At 42.2% G+C, this 10,818-nt stretch overlaps 1 long non-coding RNA gene across 1 annotated transcript; it reads right to left on the reverse strand.

Moving 5' to 3' along the window:
* Window positions 1-9,819: 9,819 nt before the first annotated feature.
* On the reverse strand, window positions 9,820-10,449 carry LOC139435479 (uncharacterized). The gene is made up of 3 exons (XR_011644719.1): window positions 10,387-10,449; window positions 10,124-10,215; window positions 9,820-9,891 (listed from the first exon to the last, which is right to left on the reverse strand). It is a non-coding gene; the product is annotated as an uncharacterized lncRNA (long non-coding RNA).
* Between the last annotated feature and the right edge of the window lie 369 nt (window positions 10,450-10,818).

Raw genomic sequence — 10,818 nt, forward strand, 5'->3', positions numbered from 1 at the left:
GATCGATGATATCTGATCGTTCTTACAGACTACAATCACAAAAGCTTTTACATATAACGCTGGAAAAAACGGCATGTCTCATTAGCGTAGCTTAGCTTACAGATCGATGATATCTGATCGTTCTTACAGACTACAATCACAAAAGCTTTTACATATAACGCTGGAAAAAACAGCACTTACCTACAGAAGATTACGTTTGTTATTATAACTTACTCAATATGATTTTAGAGGATACTAAATACTAATAAATAGGAGAATAAATACTCATGTTATCGGCTAGGGCGTGGCTTTACAGCCTTCACACAGATCGCCATTATGGCAGTATGTCTGAACATGTTAGCAAATGCCTGATAATTAAAATAAAAGACAAAGCAAAGACTGCGGAGCGTACAAAATAAAATAAAATGTTACAAAAACATATAAACACCTAACAGATTACTATGTGGGTTTGAGGTGATATTGATACGGCGAAGCTACATGCTACATGCTACATATACAAGCTAGAGATAGCTTTATCAGGAAAAACACCGCTAAATAAAAACGTACAGCTTCAAAATTGGATGTGTCCTCACTGGCCTGGTCCCTGGCCTTTGAGGGACCAGGTCAAATAACAAGAAACACAGTTTGAGGACAAAGAAAACATTGGTGTTAATACTATACGTTAAATAACAATGTTATACTATCAAGTTAGGAAACAGCATGCCGTTTGTTGCCCAGTCTCTAACATTGTAGGAGCCATGTTATGGGTGTTGTTGGTGTGTCAGTTTATTTAAGTGATATGTACAGTGCAATATTATTTATGAACACTGGGTGGCGGGGGCTGCACCGGGTGTATATAAGGAGGTCATATGTGACAGGAGAGGGAGGGACACAGAAGGAAGAGAGCATACCGATTCCACCAGCCCGGCAGATGCTCATCACAACAACTAGAACTGTACAATTAACCCTGGTATGTAAAGCTGAATAAAACCTCATTATAAACTTCAACAAAGGACCGGAAACTCATCTGTTTGTGTCTGCGTCTGGATCACTCTTCATCCCTTCTGTGAAAGTAAAGGCAAAAATATATAGGACATAGGAAAGGAAATTGCCATTACAATAAGTGGAATCGTACTCTCGGAGTAAAACTGGACAATAAGAATCACTTCACATTGGATTAAGGATCGTTTTCACCGGAAACAAACAATTGGATTATTGCACAATCGACATCGTCATCACGGATCAGCTGCACACGCCACAATCAGCTGGAGATTGTTCCCACCTGCGCTCACCGAAGAGGCCGAGAGCCAAGACTGGGAAAGCGGCCGGGTATGTGCATTGTGCAGCATGATAAGTAGATTGTATTGGCGATATTAAGCTGTATTGGACAATGGTTTAGTAAATGGATGTAATGCTGCAACGATGTCAGCTGTTTGAAACAGCGCGCTGTCGGCTAACGGACAATTCCTGAAAACGAAACTTAAAGGGACAGTGAACATTAATCATGTCTGTGAAATCTGACGTCACGTCACAAGATGGCGCTGTTGGACTGCAATCTGTGACAGAAAAAAGGATTATCACTCACACTGCCAAAGGATTGGAATTGTTTATTGCAAACTGTCAAAAAGCAAGAAACTTCAGCTACAAACAAGTAAAGAAGTTAATGGAAAGACTGAAAGAGCGTATGAGCTCAAAAGACAATACAAAGGAAATACAGTTGAAACTGGTTGAATTTATGAAGCTGTGTGATGAATTAAAAGCAAATCATTAACCGACCTTCAACTGCCTGAAGAAGAAATGGGAAAGCAAAAGCAGTGGCTGCAAGGAAAGATGCATATATTTGATGGATGTATACAAGATGCAAATGTTTGGTTATCTCAGAGTGGACACTCTATTGTGGGAAGTGCCATAGAACAAAGTGTCAGCTCAGATGACATCGGACCTGATGACAGCGTTTCAAAGGCATCACACCCTCAGTCAAAACACAACACTGGTTCATCACATGCATCATCTACCTCTTCTGCTCGAATTAAAGCCCAGGCAGAAAGGGCGGCTTTAATCGAAAGGGCGGCAGCACTGAACAGGGGAACAATTGAAACAACGGTTGGAAGAACAGGTGAAATGGAAAAAGGAACAATTGGATAAACAAACTAAACTGGCAGAAGCCAATGCCAGGCTAATGGCGCATTTCCACTGCAACGGGGTAGCCCCGTTTAAGCGTCCTCGCTCAGGCCTCGGGCTGCCTCGCTGGCCGTCCGAGGCCGTGGCGCAGTACCATTACAGTTTAGGACCTGGGGTAGCAACGCAGTGTAGGCGGGGCGATCAGCTTTTTGGGCGGAGTGACGCTGGGTAAAACTGCAGTGGCGTCATCTTAAATGCGACAACTCACAAAACACACATAACAATGGAGGATGTGGAAGCGATCGTTTACTTGTTTCTTGGTGTGTGGCTTGCAGGCCCGGTTCCAGAACAAAATGACTAAGGGTGCATCTGAGATTAGAGAGGGTGCAGTGGTAAAGTGCTATTTTTATAAGTGGGGAGTGTACCTAACACCCTCTATGGGGGTCCTCACCTCCTCTGGGGGGGGTCCGGGGGCATGCTTCCCCCGGGAAGATTTTTTTTTTAAATATTGAAGTTAAAAGCATCAATCTGGTGCACTTTGAGAGCAACATTAAGAGATCTATGGATCTATGTGCTCTTTGCTTGATTATGCCTTCCCAGTCCCTTATCACGTAGCCTATAAAGAGCATGGCGCCAGTTGTTGTAGCCAGTTGTGGTGAAGGCATCTGACTTACTTGAACCGAAATGTCTACATGCATAGCAGAAGATGGCATCTTTTTTACATGAATATTCCAGCCAATCTCTGTTTTGAAACCATGCGCTGCAAAATGAGCACCTCACCCCACTGTACAGGCGAGTTGGGTACTTTTTTTAAATATATCTGGACAGGCTCTGTTTTGACGAGGTCCTCTGGCACTTGCGGGCCCCGAGGGGTGGCGGTGTTTGGGGTAACGAAGACGGCTGTGGCTGCTCCGCCTCTGTGGGCGAGGCGGGCAAAGCCGGCGAGTCGGGCAGGAGGACGTTAGTAACGTAATGTCCCCATGATCTGAACTGTTATTACCTGCAGTAGATGCAGTGTTGCTGCTGGCGATAAGGGCTGGTTGTTTTAACCATTTTCTGATCCATCACTGACTGCTGTGTAAGCACCTTGCAGATGATGAATGTGCAGCGGCACAGGTCACGCGCACCTGACATAACGTTACTTACCGTTTAAATTGATCAAATAAATGCAGCAGACAATATTATTCAACCACAATTACAATTTATTTTATTTCAACTATATTCTTATTATTATTATTACTACTATTGTTAGTAATAGTAGGCAAAATGTAATATTTTTCACTTTTAATTTTTTTTCACTTTTAATTTTTCAAATGAGGGTGCATAACGACTCAACTGAGGGTGCAATGCACCCCCGTAGAACCGGGCCTGGTGGCTTGTTATCACAGCAAGCAGGAAAGTGATCACAGCAAGCAGGAAAGTGATGTTTCAAAGTAGGCTGCGTATAGCAAGACGAGATGCAGAAGAAGCTGACGAGAGAGTTTTGGAAGTCCTACAACGCTGCAGAGACTACAACAGGACTTACTACTTGGTAAGCTAACGTTCGCTAACTAGCCATGTGTTTAGGCTCGCGCTCACAATACGACCAAAGTGTTTCAAATATTTAATTAATTGTAGCTACCACTTTTACGTATTAAAATATGTATGCCATTTTTGTAGCTCCTCCGTTTACAAAATGCTGTTTATAAAAATGCTGCAAGCTTGCTTCTAAATATATATGCGACGCTAGGGATGAACTCGCGCGCGATCTTGTGACGATTCTCTCTGACCAATCAGCAGTCGAGAGTGTTGACGTCACAGCCCTGGCCTGGTCTGATAGAACCACGATTTTATGGGGCCGGAAAAAGAGGGGAAAAGTACCCGCTAGCCGGTACTAGGCTATATGGAAAGACCACCAAAAACTGGCCTGGCCGCTTGAGGACGGTTAAGGACGCTTAAACGGGGATACCCGCTGCAGTGGAAATGCGCCATAAATGTGCTCGGCATGGGATCAAGACACACCTCTAGAGCATCAGATGGGATGAGCTCTTACTTCAGAAACCCTACAGCAAGATTTAACCAACATGCAACTGAATTCTTGCCTCATCAAGCCCAAACCTCTATTCCCAGACAAAGTATACAGACACATGTGCAGGGACATGTTGACACTGCTATGCTGGCTCAACAGCATCTCACTTCTACTTTACCTCCAAGAGACATTCCTGTTCATGGTGGTGACCCATTGCAGTTTGAAGCCTTCATCCGTGCATTTGAAAGAGGAGTAGAGCGGAAAACTGATGATGAAAGGACTGCCTGCATTACCTAGAGCAGGGGTCTGCAACCTTTTTGACCAAAAGAGCCATTTTGCTCCTTTTTCCAAAAAAATTTTTTGTCTGGAGCCGCAAAACATATTTCATAGTTTTTTATTGTTATATCAGACAAAAACTACAGTTTTCTTTTTTGCATTTATTAGGCTATTTATTACATGATATAAAACTGTTAACCTCTAATAAGAAACAAAGAACTCTTATAAGGAGAATTAAACATAATACACAGGCCTACTTTAAAATAAATTAAACACAGCACTTGGAGAGTCCTCTGCACATTTGAAGGGGGAAAAATATTATTAAAATGGGCCCACTTTGAAATAAATAAAACCTATAGCTGCACCCTAAAAAGAGTTAAAGGTAGGGTAGGTAAGAATGGAGAAACCAGCTCCACTGCGCTAGAATTTGAAAATACACAACTGGAAAAAATATGCCACTTTCTTACAGAGTCCGAACGCGCACATGACCAATGAGGGCACGAGATAAGTTTGTGCACAGATGGAAGGCTGACAGGCAGGTAGGCCATCCAGTTACTTTAGCCGGGCCGAGGCAGATGATTGGTCGTGCTTTTGACAGCGCTACGGCTTCCACTGATACATTTTTGTATGTATTTATTGTCAAAGCAATGAATATATTCATTGCTATCGGGACGTTAAGAGCATTCCATGGAATATAACAAAGTGTTTTCTGAAATAAATTACATACCCCATTGAATTATGACTGAAGATCGTCAGCTGTCTTCCTCTCCCTTGTTGTTCCTCGATACGTAAAGGCTGCACCACCGTTGACAACTTCTCTCTACATATCAAACATACCGGTAAACCAGCATCGTTTGCTGTGAAAGCAGATAACTCTGTCCACGCAGAATTAAATCCTGTGTTCCTCCGGTACTTTTCTTTGATTTATCCATAGTTCGCTCATCGAGCCGGGGGTCAGGTTATTCGCCTCCAAGAAAAGGCGCTAGTGCGGGACCATAGCAGGATGTGACGCATATTTTAGTTGACCTAATTAAAACCGTTTTGTTTTTTATTTATGTATCACCTCAAAATACGAAACATTTTCAACTACGCAACAAAATATAAATAGTCCTACAAATACTTTTATTTTATTCTTATTTTTGTCTAAACTCAAGGGAGCCAGAGCAGAGGGCTTAAAGGGCCGCATGCGGCCCGTGGGCCGCCGACCCCTGACCTAGAGCAATACACTAGAGGACAACTAAAGGACCTAGTGCGCAGCTGCCAACATCTGCCTCCAGCTCAAGGCTATCAAAGGGCAAAACAGCTGCTTAAAGAGCACTTTGGTAATGGACACAAGATCGCCACTGCATACATGAAAATGTTTAGCTGCACTGCTCCCAGACTCTGGAACTCCCTCCCCCCGCACATCCGACAGTCAGACACAACCACCATATTCAAATCCCAATTTAAAAACCCACATGTTCAAATCTGCTTACTCACTGTAGTGCTCCCCATTATATGTTTCATTTGTGTCCACTTGACTGTCTTCTCCATGATTTCCTGTTTGTGTTTTTATCTTGTTCTGTTGCCTATTAGCTTTTATTTTATTTATTTTTATTTTTTTTAAATTGTACGGTGTCCTTGGGTGTCATGAAAGGGGCCTAAAAATAAAATGTATTATTATGAACAAAGCATTTACCTGGACAATGATCAAAGCCGAAGATGTGAAAGCACTGCAAGCCTTCTCTTTTGTTCCTAAGAGGTTGTTGCAATGCAACATCTCACCTATATGGATGAAATGAATGTTGTTTCAAACATGAAACACATACTTCAGAAACTACCCTACAAACTCAGAGACAAGTGGAGGAATAGAGCATGTCAGCTACAGGAAGAGCGTGGGCATCGAGCTACATTTCCTGACCTTGTCAACTTTATAGAAAGGCAAGTGAAGATACTGTCAGAACCTCTGTTTGGAAGCATCCAGGATGATAAACCAACTGCAGCTATCAAAACTGTTATCTCTACCTTTTCAAAGGGAAAACCACGCCTAAGAGCAAGTAGTTTTGCAACAATTATTACCTGCCCAAGAACACCAGTGCTAGAACATGCAACAACGAATGGAATGAAAATACCTCCATCAACCACCAACTCCCTACATTTGTGTTTGTTCTGCAGAAGAAGTGGTCACTCATTGGAGCAGTGTCCACACATCCTGAAGAAAACACACAGAGAAAAAATGGACTTCTTGTAAGGAAAAGGGGTGTGTTTTGGATGCCTAAAAATAGGACACATGAGCAAACACTGCCACAGTCGTTTGACATGTTATGTGTGCAATCAAAGTCATCCTGAAATACTCCACATTGAACAAAAAGGCAAAAGAGAGGAAGCAGAACACACAAAACAGAATGGGAAGCCAATGGAAAGTAATTGTGTCATCTCACCTCATACATGTGGGCACATTGAAAACAGATGGGCAGATGAAAACTCCATCTTCTCCATTGTACCAGTACAAGTAAAGAGCCACAAAGGGGACAAAGTGTTACAAACTTATGCATTTCTGGACCATGGAAGTTCATCTACCTTTTGCACAGAAAGTTTAATGAGGAGGCTAAACCTTACAGGACAAAGGACTAACATTCTCCTAATGACAATGAATCAGAAAAAAAATGGTGTCTAGTCATCATATCTCAGGTTTGGAAATATCGAGTCTGGACGAAAACAATTTCCTTCAACTATCCGATGTCTTCACACATAAAACCATGCCTGTTTCCAAGCACAATATTCCTCTACAAGAAGATCTGGAAAAATGGCCCTACTTAAAGGACATCAAAATTAATGAAATTGCTTCTGGCATTGACCTACTCATTGGGACAAATTCTCCTAAGGTATTGGAACCTTGGGAGCTGATCAATAGCAAAGGAGAAGGACCGTACGCTGTAAAGACCCTACTGGGGTGGGTCTTCTATGGTCCCCTAAAAGGAAGCAACGACAGCAGAGATGCTAATGGCCACCCTGCTGCTGCTGCTGTCAATCGGATATCCATTGTACACCTAGAGGAGCTGTTGGTCAAACAATACAATCATGATTTAAATGAAAATACAAGCAAGGAAACAGAGGAAATGTCCAGAGAAGACAAACAATTCCTGAACATTATGAAATGTCAGACTCCAAAGAGGATGGAGATGTTGTAGCAGACGCCAAAGAGAATGGAGATGTAGCAGATGCCGAAGAGGATGCAGATGTTGTAGCAGACGCCGAAGGAGACAGTAATGGGGATGTTGAAGGCAAAACTGAGGCCCCCCAAGAAGAAGATGAGGGTCGGGATTCAGGTGATTACTATGAAGAGGCAGAAGGCAAGCCTTTTGAAAGCCAGCCGACTTCAGACTCCTGTCACAGCATGCCTGACTTCACAGTAGGGGTATTGAAAATAATCGTTCTACGATGCATTGCGATGCGGACGTGGACGATTCGGTCTCGATGCAGTGACGGAAGATAATCGGTTATAGAGTAGTAACGTTGCTTCCTGATTTTCCGGCCGCGGCTTTACTATAACGTTTTTTCTGTCACTTTAATATCAAATCGGTCGGTGACGCAGAGATCAGGGAACAGACGTGACAGCGGCACCAAACACGGAGCAGTCTGCTTTATCCACCAACAGTCCAGAACCAACAGCAGAAGGACCCGCTCTGAATCACTCCGTGTCGCTGCGGCTCTGAGACATAGGGATTTATGTTTTTCAAAAATAATCGCGTTACAATCATGTCAGGTTTTTGGTGGATTTAATTAAGTCTTGGATTGCAAAGCATGAATGTCCTCTAGCAATTTATCAGACGATATATACGTGTGTAAAGTTTGTGAAGGCAGGAGGAAAAAAGCTTCTGCGATCACCGTCTCCTCTCCGTTCCTCCAAGCCCCGCCCCCTCCCTGAAAATAATGAGTGACAAGCTGATAGTGACCTGATAGAAACTTTGTTATTCACTTAATCACTGAGATATAATGAAGCTAACTTAATCTCATACATTCATGGGATTTATGTAACAGTAAAACAGAGAATGTAAGTGTGCACCCACATGCAGTATTTTAGTTTGTATATGCTGTTGTAAATACTCCTGTTGTCTGCTGTGTTCAGACTCAAGTCCTGTGTGTGATGCCACATTCAGTGTCCTTTTTTAACAGAAGACCATAGCTAGAATCTGCAGCTAGACTGCAGAAGCATTAGCTTTTTGTTTTTGAGAATGGAACAACTTCACACACGGAGACCTATACAATTAATTTATTTTGGTTTATAAATTAATGTCAAGACATTTATGTTATTGATTTCTGAAGCACTTTCTAAATAATAAAAAGAGAGTTCATATGTATTTACTGCATGTATGCATTGATGAAAAATAAGCCATGTGCAGTAATATAGAAAATTGAGGATGCCACGCATTGGTATGAATCGTGATGCACCGGATCGAAGACAGGATAATTCTAATCGAATCGTGAGACCAGTGAAGATGCACAGCCCTACTTCACAGCAGATGTCGAGTTACACAAATCTGACGCAGTCCCTGAGGAAGAAGCCAAGCCTGTGGCCGAGAAAGTGGAGAACGAACCAGAAGTGAAAGAGGAGAACGAACCAGAAGTGGAAGTGAAGATGTCAGAAGGACACTACTGCCTCGACTTGCCATCCAGACAAGAAAATCCCAGCTTGCCCAACAACGAACATGTTACCGAGCAGCTCATCTGCGATTTTGCTGTTATGGTACCATGGCACCGGCTGAATCCAAGTGACAGACCTGAAGAAGTGACTGACTCATCAATGCAGGAGCCCTATAAGGAGAGGCTTGGAATTGGGTGAAAATATAACCCACAGGTTCTCTCAGCGCTGGACGGGATGGCAACACGACTGCTTCAACCTAAGAACAGCAAAGACTGATGACCCTTAAAATAAGGGAGAAGAAAGGAAACTAAACATTATTTAAGAATTACATACACACCATTTGTATAGCTCCTTTATTATGTATTGGTAATTGTTTTTGTTTTATACTAAAGCCAATTAGGGGCCGGTGTGTAGAAGCCATTTTATGGGTGTTGTTGGTGTGTCAGTTTATTTAAGTTATATGTACAGTGCAATATTATTTATGAACACTGGGTGGCGGGGTTTGGCTGCACCGGGTGTATATAAGGAGGTCATAGGTGACAGGAGAGGGAGGGACACAGAAAGAAGAGAGCATACCGATTCCACCAGCCCGGCAGATGCTCATCACAACAACTAGAACTGTACAATTAACCCTGGTATGTAAAGCTGAATAAAACCTCATTATAAACTTCGACAAAGGACCGGAAACTCATCTGTTTGTGTCTGCATCTGGATCACTCTTCAGCCCTTCTGTGAAAGTAACGGCAAAAATATATAGGACATAGGAAAAGAAATTGCCATTACAAACCTCATTAACCCATTGTTGGACTTTGTCCTCAGGGCATCCAAGCTCTTCGCAGGTGTCCTTCATTTTTTGAGTCTCACCCTCCAACATTGTGATTGTCTGTTGTAAAAAAGATGTTGCAGATACAGATATATTTTCAAGATTTTCACCCAAATTTCCATAACTTCTCATGTCTTGAAAACAGTAATTAATCATTCAAACTTTTCCAGACCTGCGCAAGCACTCAGTATCCAACACTTTACCAGCTTGGACAATTATTTGTTTGTGACAGGTTTGCACATTAGCCTTACAAATCTAATCTTGTCATGCCTATGCTTACATGGCCAATTACCTTGACATATCTCTTGGCCAACACCACATGAAGGTTTTCCTGCTTCCGTCTGTTCCATCCCATTGCATGGACAGTCAACATGTCATTGCGAGCTGTTTTTAAAAGTAAAATTGACAAGCAGATAATATAACTTGGGTATTTGGAAATAAACTCATAAAAACTCTAGTACTGTTGAAACAGACTACATCAAAGATAAAGTAAAGTAAGAGATGGATAATAACTTCAAGACAGAATTATGTTGGTCTAATGACAAGAGGACATACCTGATTTTGTCATGTACTTAGTTGTGATGGCACAACGTGACAGAAAGCTGTTCACCATCTCCACTTCCCCGGCCGTCAAACCAGCACCCTCCAAATTTCTCCCACTCCACACAATCTAACAAGTACACATATTATATGTCATAGATGAATTAAAAAAAATTCTTACAATCACAATAATATAAGAGTGGGCCTACCTCGCACTTTGTGGAATGGGCCTTGGCATGCATGACCGAGAGAAACGGTTGCATGCTCAGCAAAGGTCGCAGTTCTGGCATTGTCTTTGCCACTTTCTCGAGGTAGGGCCAGTATTTACAAGCAATATCTGTGCAATAAAAATGCACGTTTGTAGCTTGAAACTGCGTTTGAAGGAACAAGGGGTAGGCAAATATTTCTCCTCTGAACATGTTGAGAGATTTCATTTCATGTCTACAT

This window comes from Pseudochaenichthys georgianus, chromosome 16 (genome assembly GCF_902827115.2).
Source record: "Pseudochaenichthys georgianus chromosome 16, fPseGeo1.2, whole genome shotgun sequence".
Lineage (NCBI taxonomy): Eukaryota > Metazoa > Chordata > Actinopteri > Perciformes > Channichthyidae > Pseudochaenichthys > Pseudochaenichthys georgianus.